This window comes from Macaca thibetana, chromosome 1 (assembly GCF_024542745.1).
Source record: "Macaca thibetana thibetana isolate TM-01 chromosome 1, ASM2454274v1, whole genome shotgun sequence".
In the NCBI taxonomy this organism is placed as follows: domain Eukaryota; kingdom Metazoa; phylum Chordata; class Mammalia; order Primates; family Cercopithecidae; genus Macaca; species Macaca thibetana.
The window spans coordinates 141,263,880-141,278,057 of NC_065578.1; the positions used below are offsets into that span (position 1 = coordinate 141,263,880).

Genomic DNA, 14,178 nt, shown 5'->3' on the forward strand with positions numbered 1-14,178 from the left:
CAGAAATCAGAGACCCTGTGAAAAATATTCTGTTTCTGCCTTTTCTGGGGGATGGGGAAGGGAATAAAAGTCTCCCTTTGTCTCTCAGAGATGTTATAAGGATTCTTAAAAAGGTATCTGAAATAAAGACATATCTGCATTCACAAACGTGCTGCTCTTATTCTGTGCCTCTGGTTAACATCCAAGACTAAAATGTCAAACATTAGCTTTGTAGCAAATGATGGGGAAATCAAGGCAGAACTTTGGATCTAGTCAGTCTGAATGCTAGTCTTGGCTCCCCTCTTACTAGGTATGTGCCCTTGGGCAAGTTGCCGAATCCCTCAGTTCCTTAGTTACCTCATTAACAAAAAGAGATTATAACAATAGCTGGTCTCAAAGTGTTAGTTTCTGAAATAAATGAATTAATGTGTGCAAAGGGTTCAGAACTTTACACACATACATGGTAAGCACTCCATAAATATGGTAAAATGTTGTTGATATTGATTGAAAGGAAATGATAGTGCCAGTAAAAAGGCAAATTTTGCTCCTAAGGAGTACAAACAACAAGCTAGGTATAGTAGAGTGTGTGTTGCTATGGCCTAAAAATAACTTAATGACTGTTAACTAATTTAAGTAGCATAGAGTTGGAGTGCCAAAGTAATTGCAAAAACATACTGGGCCAGGAGGCTGGAGTAATTTGGTATATCCCATAATTATTTGTTTTAGGAAAATTTGTAAAAACATAATCTGTCCAACTAAAGTCCCATAACAAAAGTATAAAACTTTCTAGCTTTGCTTTTTGTTACTTCTCATCATCTCATCAGGAAGATTTATTTTTGGAATAAGGATTGTGGACTGACTATAAAAGGGTAGATAGAAGGAGGGGTGAGCTGGTTCCTGAGCCTGGGGTTGTGAAGGGTTGGAATGTGAAGGAAAAAGGAGGGAAGGAGTTGAATGGCCTGCTCCTGTCTTTCAAGAAGTCCTGAAACCTCTTTCTGAACTGCTACACTGTTAGTTGGCTGTCCTCTCTCTGAGCTTTCAGGTACACTCTCCTGCTTCCTAATTTAAGTGTAGGTGAACAGATAATAGAAATGAACTCTCTCTCCCAGCCGTGTTCTTGCTTCATCTGTTCCTCATTCACGATGTGCTCAGCAGAGTGAAATTTTGCTCACTCACACCTGGGTTCAAATCTAGGCATTTCCATTGACCAACTGTATGCCTTTAGGCAAATCAGGGGATCTCTCAGGGGCCAAGTTTTCTTCATTGTAAAACAGGGACAGCTCCAGCATCCTAGGATGAAATGAGGTGACATAAAGTACCTGGCATTTGATGGCCCTCAATAAATCAAGCCTCTGGACCCTGCTCTCCTACTCTCATGCCCTAATGTAAGAACCGCTTACATTTCAGGGGCCGGGGGTGTTGGGGAGGATGGGCAAGTCATTCTAAGCACAGTACTGTGGGAGCATGTTAAGTATGAATACTCTTGCCCTTACCAATTCAGAACATTCAGCTTGTCATGGACAAGTTCAAGAAACTGTTCTCCTGGCAATAGTAGATATTATTTCAGATTAGAAAAAGCAAAGCAGGGGAAGGAAACTGAATAGGTAAAGCACTTTGCCTAATTCTTTTTTCAAAACGTGTGTATGGGAGAAAGCAGAAGGGAGAATGGTGAATATGTACACTTTCCTACTTGGTTCTTTGGGCAAACCCATCTGGAGGTCTGACAAAATTACAAGAGCAGAAAAACTTTCCGTCACATATTCCTGGTGCATACACCCTCAGGGACTAGGTGGGAGCTTTTGACCAGTAGCAAAATCTAGCTCCTTAAACCCAGCATTATCAGAAGCCAGAACCTCCAAGCCCCAGCATTGCTGAAGAGCAGTTTGGGCATGAATGTGTGATATATCGGAGTGCTTAGGCAATTTAATCCAAGTTGGTTGAAAAAGATAGACTACATACTAAGCAGAGAAATTCTAGTTCCAGGAGAGGTCATCTCACCTTTGCGGAATCAAAGAATCCCAGCTTTGAGAAGAGCAAGGAACTTTAGAGGGCCCCTAATCCAGTAGTTTTCACTGCAGGCTGTTCGTTGGTATCACCTGAAGGTGATTTATAACCCCTGTGATGCCCAGTTCCTGCATCCAGAAAGCCTGATTAAATTGGTCTGGGGTGCAGCCTGCACATCAAGATTTTTTTAAAGCTCCCGAAGTGATTCTAACAGGCAGCAAAGTTTGAGAACCATTGATCTAGTCCAGTATTCTCACTATGCCACTACAGGAAAGGGGCCTGGAGCAGTTTATGACCTGTCACATGCATGACCTTAATTTTGGAGATTTGGTCCTTAATGTTAAAGTAGGTCTTGCCAGGTTCAATAGATTCAACAGATATCAACAGATTGATGTATTTGTATGTATTATTATTTAATAACAGCATAATCTAATATATAGCATAAAGTATAAGATAATTAACATTTTTTAGTACTGATGCCTTTTTTCTTGAATTTTGAGATTTCAATTCAGAACTAAAAAGACCGAAGTCTGAGGACTTTCAAAACCAGCAGTTCATGGTCTATATATTTACCTGGATATTATAATATGGACCAAATATTAACGTTGATTTAATCTCTTCATCTAGGGAACCTAGTGGTTTAAGCTGTTAATCTAGTGGTTTAAGCTGTTAACAGCTATCAAAACAGATTTCGAAACAGGTATCAAAGAAGCCCAACCATCTTAGGCTTCTAGGGACTTTTTGGTAGGTGGTCTCCACAGATGTACAAACTTGTGGGTAGAGGAGATTCATTTGTTTGTTCAATAAATATTGTTGAATGCCTTTGGTGTGCTAGGCACTAATCTGCAGGCTGGGGAATTTGCATCACAATGCTTATTCAAATACAAGAAAGACAACATATATGGATGGGACCAGGCTTCCAGATCCTTTCCGTCTTGAAAATCATGTTCATGTTTGTATTCTTCATCCTCTTCCATCACACAATCTTATTTAGGGAGTGTTCATCTTCAGGAAATTTTGTTCTGTGAGGCACATGTTTGTACTTTTTTTTTCCTTTTCCTTTTTTAAGAAATAGCCAGCTGGGCGTGGTGGCTCACGCCTGTAATCCCAGCACTTTGGGAGGTCAAGGCAGATGGATCTCGAGGTCAAGAGATCGAGACCATCCTGGCCAACATGGTGAAACCCTGTCTGTACTAAAAATACAAAAATTATCTGGGTGTGGTAGTGCGTGCCTGTAGTCCCAGCTACTTGGGAGGCTGAGGCAGGAGAATTGCTTGAACCTGGGAGGTGGAGGTTGCAGTGAGCCGAGATTGTGCCACTGCATTCCAACCTGGCAACGGAGCGAGACTCCATATCAAAAAAAAAAAAGAAAAAAAGAAAAAAAGAAATAGCCTGGCCTTTTCTAAATACGTCATGGGCCAATAGGATTTCTTTCCAATGTCTTGATCTGAAAAGAAATGATTTGCTGGTTTTTAATGAAAAAATAAATATATGTGCCCTCTCTGCCTCAAAAACTCAGGGCTGACAAGTCTCCTCTGTGTGGGAGAGTGAAACTTTGTAATTTTGACCCCCCATATTTTGTACATGTTGCTGATAGGAATAAGGGCTTTGTTTATTTTCACTACATACTCTCTATGGAAAGAGGATGTGCTAAGCAAACAAGCATTGTAAACAATATTTCAGAGGCAAGGTTTTGGCCTGCTTTAAAAAAAAAATGTTTACAAGTACAATTAAAAACCAGTATAAGGGACAGGGGTGGGATGAAAACATATCTCCAAGATTTCAAACCTGTGCTGTTTCCCCTAAATCCGCTTCGAGGAAGATTTGAATCCCTCTTCAACAAATTTTCATTGATTATGTTTCTATTATATATACTGTAGACTCTGTATTCACGAGTGTAATCATACTAATTCAGAAAAATATAGGAAGAGAAAATGAGTATGACCTGTAGCCTGAATTTCATTATAAAAGATTTTAAAATGTACATTTTATGTTAAAATTGATGTAATCTTTTAATTATGAAGTCTTCGATTCTTTAGATGTTTTCATCCATAACCCCAGAATGAGATCTTGGCATCAGTTTTTTCCAGGTTATGTGTACATCATCTATTATTACTTAAAAGTTGGAGTTACATGTACATATATAGAGAGATACAGATATATATAATTTTTATTCATTCCAGTCCCCCACCCAAGCAAGACCCATATTTTATGTAACTTAAAAGAAAACTTGAGCATCTGTTTTTGGATAAGGAAATGAGCTGTTCGGGCCTAGTGCTTTCATATAAGATAAAGGCTATTACCCTACGCTCTGCCTCTGGCAAAGTAGAGAATCACTTACAGAAAGAAAAGGATTTGTGGATGCATCAAATTACCTGCATTGCCCTTAATGTTTTATGTGTGGTAAAGGCCTACCCAGGCCACTGTCCCCAGCCCTGGATCCCTGACTTGAATTTCATGGAATGCAAAACAAAGCACAACTCTTCCTGAGTGCTTCCACAACGGGATTTTGCTTTCTTGCTTACCACTTCAGATAGGACCACCGTCAGGCATCTGTTGTCCATTGCACATATCAAGTAAACAGATTAAACTGCCTGAGCCAAGGGGTAGCATCAGGCCTGTCCTCCTTTTGAGGAGTTTAAACCTCTCGTGTTATAATGTGAACTCGACTGATCTTATTTTATGTGCTGAGGTAAGAAGGCAGTCACCATTTTGCATCAGAACATCACTATCTGGTTCCTTAATATCTTATATTTATTTTATGGAATAAATAATCTCACATTCTTTGTATCACAGCCCTAAGCTTCACTACCATTGAGCTAAATATTACCAGCTGTTGCTACTGTCAAGAGAGAAGCAAAACATGAAAGGAGAAAGAGGAGGAGTGGGGGAGTAGATAGAAAAGAATAACATGAGGGTAGAGGGTCTCAGGGTGACAGCAGCACGTCTTCTAGCTCCCAGACCTGAGTTCTGGGCTCCAGTATTGAAGACTGTGAGTCATTTTCTTCAATCATTACAGTATTTCTTCCTGGCTTACAATAATAAGACTAGACACAAACTTCTAAGAGGGCCTTCCTTGAAGAGACAGGGGACATTTTCAATTTTTTCTTTCAATTTACATTCTTATTGAAATGCTGTGTTTTTATGATAAGACTTTAAAGGAACGGATCTTATGGTTCTCATGAGGTGGTATTTTAATCTGCCAGCAGAACATCAGTTAATCACATAGAACTACTCTGGCTCTGACTAACCTATCATCCCTCAAATTAGAAAATTACTTTCCAGATAGTCTGGAAGAAAAAAAAGTTAAAAGCTCTTGAATGCTTTCTAGATGCTGAGCATTGGGCTGTCATATATATGTGTCTTATTTAGTTCTCAGAGAAGCTCTGTGAACGTCATTTTATATCCTGAGTTTTATAGGTAAGGAATCTGAGGAACAGATTAAATATTTTCTCACTTCTTATTACTAGCAAATGAGAGAATAAGAATTGAAATCCAGTTCTTATGATTTCAAAGCCCAAGTTCTTTTTGGGCTGGCCATATCTATTTGCAAGTCTCATTCCTTATGGTGGCTTTAGTTGTGCTTTACCTTTGCAGTGCCTTAGTTATAATGCCATCTTTCTTTCCCCATTTTTCTTGTATATCCTCAAATAAAAATTCCAGTGCTAAGGTGAGTAGCCTATGCTGTGTCCTTAGAGTAGACTGGCTTCCCAGTAACCTTGCCTCAAATTATATCCCAGTTTTTGGATACTTTAAATTTTGGTGATGACAGTTTTTTAAGGAATAACAATTTGAGCAAAACAAACCTTTGAAAACTATGATAATTCTCTCTAACGTATGTGAAGTATTTCTTACATACCACACTCAGTGCTACAAGTGTTATGTCTCGTGATCACATTCCAATTTACATATGAGGGGCTGAAACTCAGAGAGGTTCAGACACCTGTTCAGAGTCACTCAGCTGGTGCCTAGTGGATCCTGGGTGTAGCTCTGGTATACTTCTGCTCAGTGTGCTTTTGATGTCTGGAACCTTAGAATTCATTCTCCTATTAGCCTGTGGATAGAAGGATGATATTTCCTGCTTTTGCACACATTAATAAACCCACTTTCTAGAGTAGGAAGTAGATGAGTGAATGTAAAGAAAAGTACAGGTACAAAGTTAGGTATAACGAGCAAGAAAGAATCTGTGATGAGTATGATGACTACATCCTAAAGATTCTAATGCCAAAGGTGTTTGATTGTTCATGCTTTATATTCATTATCTGTCCTATTAGTGTGGATGATAATGAAAACTATAGATTGTTTTCCCTCAAATGTGTGAAGAAAGAATCTCTAGCAGGTTATGATTGCCCTTTGGGAAGGTTAATTCTCAGGGATAAGTGAACAGATCCTATCAAACAATTTACTGTTTAGTTTCTCTCCTCTCCTTTCCTAATCTTTCTTATCTCTGTTCTTCCCTTCTACAGTCTAAGCCTACAAATATAGCTCAGGTAATCTGGAGGTGTGGCAAGGACAGACTCTGGGAAAAATAATAATGAACACATTTAAGGGACAGCAGGATGGACCCCTTGGAATCCTGTATTGGGGCAGCATTCATGGAGGCAGAATCTGTCTTCTGACAGAGCACCCAGCTTCACACAGTGGAAGTATCTGCCTGTCCTCTCAGATATCAACTATAAAGTTTCGTCACTGTCTAAGTTCATTTTATGCTGCTAAAACAGAACACCTGAGATTGAGTAATTTATAAAGAACCAAAGTTTATTTGGCTTATGGTTCTGGAAGCTGTGAAGTACAAGAGCAGGGTGCCAACATCTGGCAAGGGTCAGCCCATGGTGGAAGGCATCACATGATGAGCAAGTGTGCAAGACAGTGAGAAAATGGAGGCTAAGAGTTCATCCTTTTTCTTAGGACCCACCCCTGTGATAACCCACTCCGTGGAATGGCCATGTGATTATGGCCTTAATCCACTCTTGAGAGTGAAGCCCTCATGACCTAATCACTTCTTAAAGGCCCCATCTTTTAATACTGCTACAGTGACAATTAAGTTTCCAGTACATGACCTTTGGGGGACATATTCAAACCATAGCAGTCAGGCCACCCCAAACGTTCAGGTCCTCCAGTGAGAGGGGAAGGGTGGGGGATATGGGTGATCAAGGTGATAGAATGAGTGAATGGAGAACAAAATTCTGAGCATTTTTTATTCTGAAATGTAGAAGTAATCAATTTTAAGAAAGCTTAAATTCAAGGAGATTGACTTCATTGATCATAAGTTCTCACATTTACATGGCAAGGTGAGTTTTCTGAACCACAACAACCCCAGGATGACTTTAGAAATGTTGAAAAAACCACAGAATTATAGTCCATTGCACAGCAAGCATTCACTTACTCGATGTTGAATTAAAAAAGAAAGGAAGGACATTTTTCAAGGAACATGGTGTTGCAGAATTGTGAGAGATGTTATCAAGCATTTGATCTAACCATTCCATTTTACAGACATGGAAACTGATTACTTATCCAAGAGAATTTAAGTAGCTAGTAGCAGTACTGGCATAGGATTCATGTTTCCTAACTCTCAGTTTAGAACGTTTAAAAGCCCACCCAGTATATAATTCTTCGGATTAGTATCTGAGTTGTTGTTAAATAAGCAAATCTTGTGGGTTCAAGTATTTAGCCAGGTCATTCCATAATTTTTCTCATTACCTTTCTTACGAGCGTATTTAGTGACTGATTGAATGAGCCGGCTGAGGCTCCCTTATATTTGTATTCAGCCTTCCTATAAGGAGTTTATGTATTTTCTAGTGAAGGGAGTATAGTTTGGAGGTTAAGAGCACAGATTCTGGAACCAGGCTGCTGAGTCTGAATTCTGATTTTGCCAATTATTATAATTTTGAACTTGGACAAATTCACTTTTCTGTGCCTCCGTTTGCTTTTCTATAAAATGGGGAGGGTAATGGCTCTTTTCTCATGTGCTCAATTGAGAATTAGATAAGATATGTATAAGTGCTTTAAACAATAACCAATGCATACTAGCTAACATTTATTAAAAATTAGCCATAATATTGAATATCTACAATAATAATTCATAATCTGCTTATATTCAACTGACATATGAGTGGTATAGTTCAGTAAAATGCTTTGATGTCACCACTAATGCAGTACAAGTAGGAAATACTTTTCTGATGCATGGTAGATCTTTTTGTTTAAAAGTTTGGAAAAACCCAATGTTTCTTGTGGGGTGGATAGAGAACTACGTAGGTTTTTTTTTTTTTTTTTCCCCCCCCTGAAATAGTGCTGTGCTGAAAAATTATATACTATTTCTATGTAAGGAAATCTTATAAAAGTCTTAGCAGAAACACTTTATATATACTTATTGTTAAGATATTAAGAACATTTTAGAAAGGAAAACATAATATTACTAATCCCGCCCTGACTGGCCTAGTTTCATTTTTATGTTTCTTTTTGTTCTTCACCCATATATGTGCATGTTTTGCAGGCTTTCTCATATAGAAACTGAAATTCATTTTCACTTTACATTGCATGTACTTCTGCTTCCTGTGTTGTCATCATAGATTTTCTTCTTTAATGCTGTAACCTGTTTTATTACCACATTTTACTTACTTGCCTATTAATATAAATTAAGATTGTTTCCAACGTTTTGATATGACAAGAGAAACCTCTTGCAGGAAACCCTTGTTTGGAATTTTCTCCACCTTCCCACCCAACTGCACTCCCCATTTAGAGAAATGGGTACTAGCTGCCATTTTGGATGCTAGTGGCGGTTTGAGTTTATTTTTCCTCCCAATTCTCTTTCACTTTTTAACTTCTGCTTTACTTTCTTGAATGTAAGATTCAACTACCTATCAAAGTTGTGAGTTTGTAGGGACATCTTTATCCTTGACTACAGGTCTTGATACTGATCCTGAATTTGTGTGTTTACCACATGTCCTGTAAGGCACATATTGCAGATCTTGGACCTCTTTGGTGGGCAGAGTGAGGGCATGTGGAGGCACTACTCAGCGCCATTAAAAATCAGAAGCTACTGTGGAAGTGAATGATCTGGCAAGACTAACAACGGCTCCTTGTTTCACAAATATGAGTCACTCCTAGTTTTACACTGTAGATAAAATACCCTTAAAGGGACAATAAAAACCGCAAGAGGTAGACTTAGTGAGATGTTGAGTAGATGTGTTTGTGTCTCCCTCCTTCCCAACTTTTCTAAATCCTGAGGTTTTTGTGTAGTGCTGAGGTCTTCTGGGGGCTTAAGCAAACACAGGCAGTAAAAACACATCAGAATGGAAAGATAGTCCCCATTAGTTCTTTTTGCCAAATTGAGGTAAAGTGCCCTTTAAATAGGAGATAATTCTTTGACAGATAATTAGCTTGTCTTCCTTGATAAAATACATGAATTAGTTGAGTTTATTATAATTAATTTTGCATATTATGTAAAAATCTATTCATGTACACTTATTAGGTGAATCTCTTCATTCCTACTTTGAGGGTGGCTAGAAAGCCCCATTTCTGCTCCAGTGATAATAGAAAGAACTGGATGAATGCTGTGGTGACGGCATCCATGAAGCCCTCTCTTACAAAGATTGGGAGGAGCTGAATGTGGGATATCACTATTAAAAGACACAGAGATTTCATATTAATGTATGCATTTATTAAAACAAACTTTGAGAATACTTTTAGGTCTGAGAATGAGATGCTACAAAGTTGCCTAAATAATTACCTTGAAATCAATCTCTTGCTAGTGACATTCTTCTGGCTTCCCAATGTGGAGCTTTTTCCAGGGAGTGGCGTGAGTGATTGGCTGGGTGCAGCTAGCTGTTGGCTGGGCAGTGGCTGTGGGAGGTAGCCTGAGAGGGCATGGAACAATTGCTCAATGACTCAATGAGTCAAAGCTCCTCTCTGCAGTTTTTCTTTCCTCCACTCCTTAAGCCATTCTGAGTTTCTTCAGGCATCCCCATGTATCTACGCACTGCTTTTGGGGTGTCTTTTCTCATTCAAAGCTATTGTCATGGCTACTTGATTTGGCTCATATTAAAACATGTGCTGGGAGATGTGGGAGTGCTGAAATAAAAGAGCATGCTACGGTTAATCCATCAGAGAGCGTCTCTTCCCCAAGTTGAAGTGTTTCTTTTCCTGAAAAGAGTGGCTATTTGATGATGTTCCATGGGAACCGCATGACTTCTGGTGTAGTGTGGCTTATAGCACCTTAGGTTTTAGTCATTGGTCACTACCTCTCCACATGCATGCACACACATTCACATGCAAACAAATGCATATTTTAGTTAACATTTGTAGAATGGGAAGAATTATGACACTGAGCATTAACTCATTTAATGGGGATAGCAATAGTATTATTAAATCTACCTGTAGTGTCCAATATAGTAGCCTTGCCGCAAGCCAAACGTGGCCATTGAGCACTTGAAATGGGACCAGTCCAAATGGAGATGTGCTGTAGATGTAAAATATATAGTAGATTTCAAGACTTTATATAGAAAATAATGTAAAATATTTCATTAGTAATTTTTTGATATTGACTCTTGAAATAATATTTGGACATGTTAAGAAAAATATGTTAGCAATATTTTACCTGTTTGTTTTTACTTTCTTGAATGCAGCTACTGGAAAAAATTTCTTGTTATTATAGTAGCCTGAATCACTTGTCTATCAAATGTTGCCAATCTCAATGTGGTAATAACTGTTATTATCCCCACTTTTTAGATGAGGCAGTTGAGGCTGAGAGAGGTTAGGTAAGTTGCCCAAGGTCTCACAGCAGAATGCCAAATTCAGACCTGCCTGATTCCAGAGCCCACACTCTTCATCATTAAGAAACTGTTGTATAATAGAGAATTTGTCTGGCTGTTGTCCTCAGTTCCTGGGAAATAATTTCTAAACCTTTGGGACTCCCCGAATGTTAGGAGTGTCTTTGTTGTGCATGATGAGCCCCTTGGATCACACCTGTGTTTATGTTAATGAGATGACTCAGGACAAGAGTTTGTCATCAGAAAGACATCCACATGATTAGAAGGTCAGGGCTTTGTATTAGTTCATCTTCCTCAGCAGAGGAGAGTGGGACTGAAGATTGAGTTCAATCACAATGCCAATAATTTAATTAATTATGCCTAAGTAATGGAATCCCAGTAAAAACTCTGGACACCAAAGCTCAATTAAACTTCCTAGTTAGTGAACACATTGCTGTGTCAGCAGGGTAACGTGTCCTGATCCCACAGGGAGAGGGCCTAGAAGTCCCATATACAGGACCTTCCCAGATACTGCCCTGTATGTGTCTTCATCTGGTCTTCCTGATTTGTAGCTTTTATAATAAAGCTATCATAAGGATAGGGCTTGCGTTCTGTGAGTCATTCTAGTGAATTATCAAACCTGAAGCATTGTAGAAGCCACAGAATTTATAACCAGCTGGTTAGAAATGTAGGTGGCCTGGGAACCCCTGAACCTGTGGCTAGCGTCTGGAAGTGAGAGCATTCTTACTGAGACTGTGGCCTTAACTTGTGGAGTCTGCATTGACTCTGCTTAGCCAGTTTCAGAATTATATTGCAGTATTGCAAGAATAGACTGCCTTTTATTTGGATGTATGTATTAGGAAAACAGCAGCTGAGAGAGCTAAGTGCTGCAGCTTAACTTGCTTATCTCTGTAACACCATTTCCTTGGTGACAATAGCCATTTGCATTCTAGACTTGGAAAATGACTCAGTCTTTGAGCAACTGCTTTTGACCACTAGGATCAGTTGGGAGGCAGGCAGGCCTCTGAGACCTTCATACTCAAAACCCTTCAGGCTATAGTCTCTTGGGCCTCTCTATTTCATCTCCCAGTTAGCATCATGTTAGTGGTGGTAACAGAGATATGTGTTGGCCCCTCTTTGATACCAGGGATTCTTAAATGTTGGTTTTGGGATTGAGATCTTCATGGGAAGCTGACACAGGGTGATACTATGGGTAAGGAATATTTTGATTTTTTTGTTGTTGTGTTTTTTAATCATTTGCCTTGTCTGGAATTACTCTTTTGTGGTATGTCCTATTACATTTCATAAACAAGGTATTTAATTCAATTGTTGCTTTTTCTTTTGGGGCTTTTGTTTGAATTTTTAAGCCAAGATCCATGTGTTTTATTTATTTTGGTTTAGTTCCTTCATTCCTGCTTAAAATAGACACTGCCTCTTGTCTGTGGTCCTGGTAACCACTACTCTTCTGTTTCCTGCTCAGGTCCGGCCCATGTTCTGCAAGGCCCTCTTAGGTCACCAGCTCCTAGAAAGTTGACTCCTATGAGTACCTCTTGGAGCCACCTTAGAATGCAGATTTCTAGGAAAAGTCCAACATGAACTCTGCAGTTATTGGGAGGAAAGTTTCCTTCACCAGTGAAAACCAGGAATAAAACAAGATTTTGGAATGTATAAAACAGGCCTCTTTCGAAAAGAAATCCATATGACTTGTTTTTTCTAACACAGGCCAGCCCTGGGCACTTTTCATCTGCCACCACACCAGACCTGCTCTTCAGAGGTGTTCAGCTTTGAGACTATGAACAGTTCACACCAGATAACTATGAGGCAGTGTTCTCTGCCACTGAATGACTGTGGAAGTCTCAGTCCCAGTTTCTGACAGGGGGAGAGCAAATTCATCAGGACCAACTGAAGAGGGACAGAACATGAGGCATTCACTTCTCACACAGTCCCTGAGCATCTCACCTTCCAGAAGACCAGAGGCTTCAAGGCCCTTTTTCTACCTTTCAAGAGCATTATAGTGTGCTATTGCTCTTGGAGAGATCTAGGGCTGTAACAGCCCTTATTTTTAGAAAAGAGAGAACTAACTCCTGTGTTTGAAGAAATAGCTCTTATGATATGATCGTGTGGTTTCACATGGTCTTAAGGTCAAGTAACTTGCCCAAAGGTGCACAGTTAGTAAGAGGGATAAGAGGAACCCCAAATTACTGATTTCAGATCCAGAGTTGTATCCCTTCAAATGGAGATAGAAGAAACAGGGCCACCCGGGGGTGGTGAAGAAAGATACTGTCGGAATCATCTGTTACTGCTTACCACATCTAAGTGAGAGGGCCAGCAAGCTCTTGGGAGGGCCCACCTAGATCTTAGCTTGTGTATACCCTATACTGAGTACTGTGCCCCCATTTCATATTTAGTGCTTAATAAATGCACATTAAATTGAATTGACGGCCCTTCCTACTGCCTAGTGACATCCCTCAGGGTGAGTTTCCCTCCTGAGTCGTCTTCTCTCTTTCGTGACTACCTTCCATCCATCTCCACCATTCATCACTCATATAGAATGTCCAAGGAGTAGGGGCGAGGAGAGACGAGAAGGGGTAAGAGGCCACCAAGTGTGATTTGCCTTGGATCTGAGCCCTCCCTGGAAGGTGCCCATTTATCACATTTAAGGGAGGCCCAGCACCCCTGTAAATTGCCTCTTCCTCATAAGCCTAGTCAGCCCTCCTTCCCAGCCTTGGAATGCCAGGATTTATAAATCCTTGTGCTGAATTCACCCGGCCAGTCCTGCACCTGCCTGTGTAAGTTACAGCTGGATGGCATTGTTCAGATCAATCTTCAGTGTGTTCTGAAAATGTTTCTTCTGCCAGTCCTGTCACTGAATTTCCCTAATGTTCTTTCCTCTTTTCCCTCATTAGATTTATCTTTGGGGGTAATTTTTTCAATCAAATCTTGCAAATACATAGCATAGTGCTGAACAGCATATAACAGATGCTTTACAATAAATTGGTCCTCTCTCATCTCATTCCAATGTTCACTGAATCTAAAAATATTTAATGAGCACTTACTATATACAATTCAGATGCTAAACAGTGAATACTTAGAATTTCTATTAATAACTACAATGTAGTAGCTGATTTAATTCTTGCAATAACTATTGTTGCCTGTTAGTACTATTATTAGCTCCATTTCAGGGTACAAAGAGGTTAAACAGCTTTGTCAAGATCATACTGGAAAGTTGCGGAGACAGTCTGGCCCTAGTGCACCAAACCATTATACTCTATTTCCTCTAAGACAAAGAACATCTTGATTTTCTTGGGGTCCACATTTTAATAAGAACAATAAACAGGGAAGAAATAAATAGGTAACTTCAGATAGTGATAAGTGTTCTGAAGACAATGAAACTCTTAAAAACTTCATGATATGAAAAAAGAGATTTGGGCCGGGCGCGGTGGCTCAC

At 39.5% G+C, this 14,178-nt stretch overlaps 2 protein-coding genes across 5 annotated transcripts in view; one reads left to right on the plus strand and one right to left on the minus strand.

Annotated features, from left to right (window-relative positions):
• Positions 1 to 8,260, minus strand: part of MIA3 (MIA SH3 domain ER export factor 3) — a 935,339-nt gene extending 927,079 nt beyond the window's left edge. The window contains exon 1 of the mRNA XM_050760985.1: positions 8,257 to 8,260. The gene's annotated coding sequence lies outside the window, so the exon portion shown is untranslated. The remainder of the gene's footprint in view (positions 1 to 8,256) is intronic.
• DUSP10 (dual specificity phosphatase 10) overlaps positions 1 to 14,178 on the plus strand; it is a 41,448-nt gene that overhangs the window by 7,847 nt on the left and 19,423 nt on the right. The gene's annotated exons all lie outside the window — the stretch shown is intronic.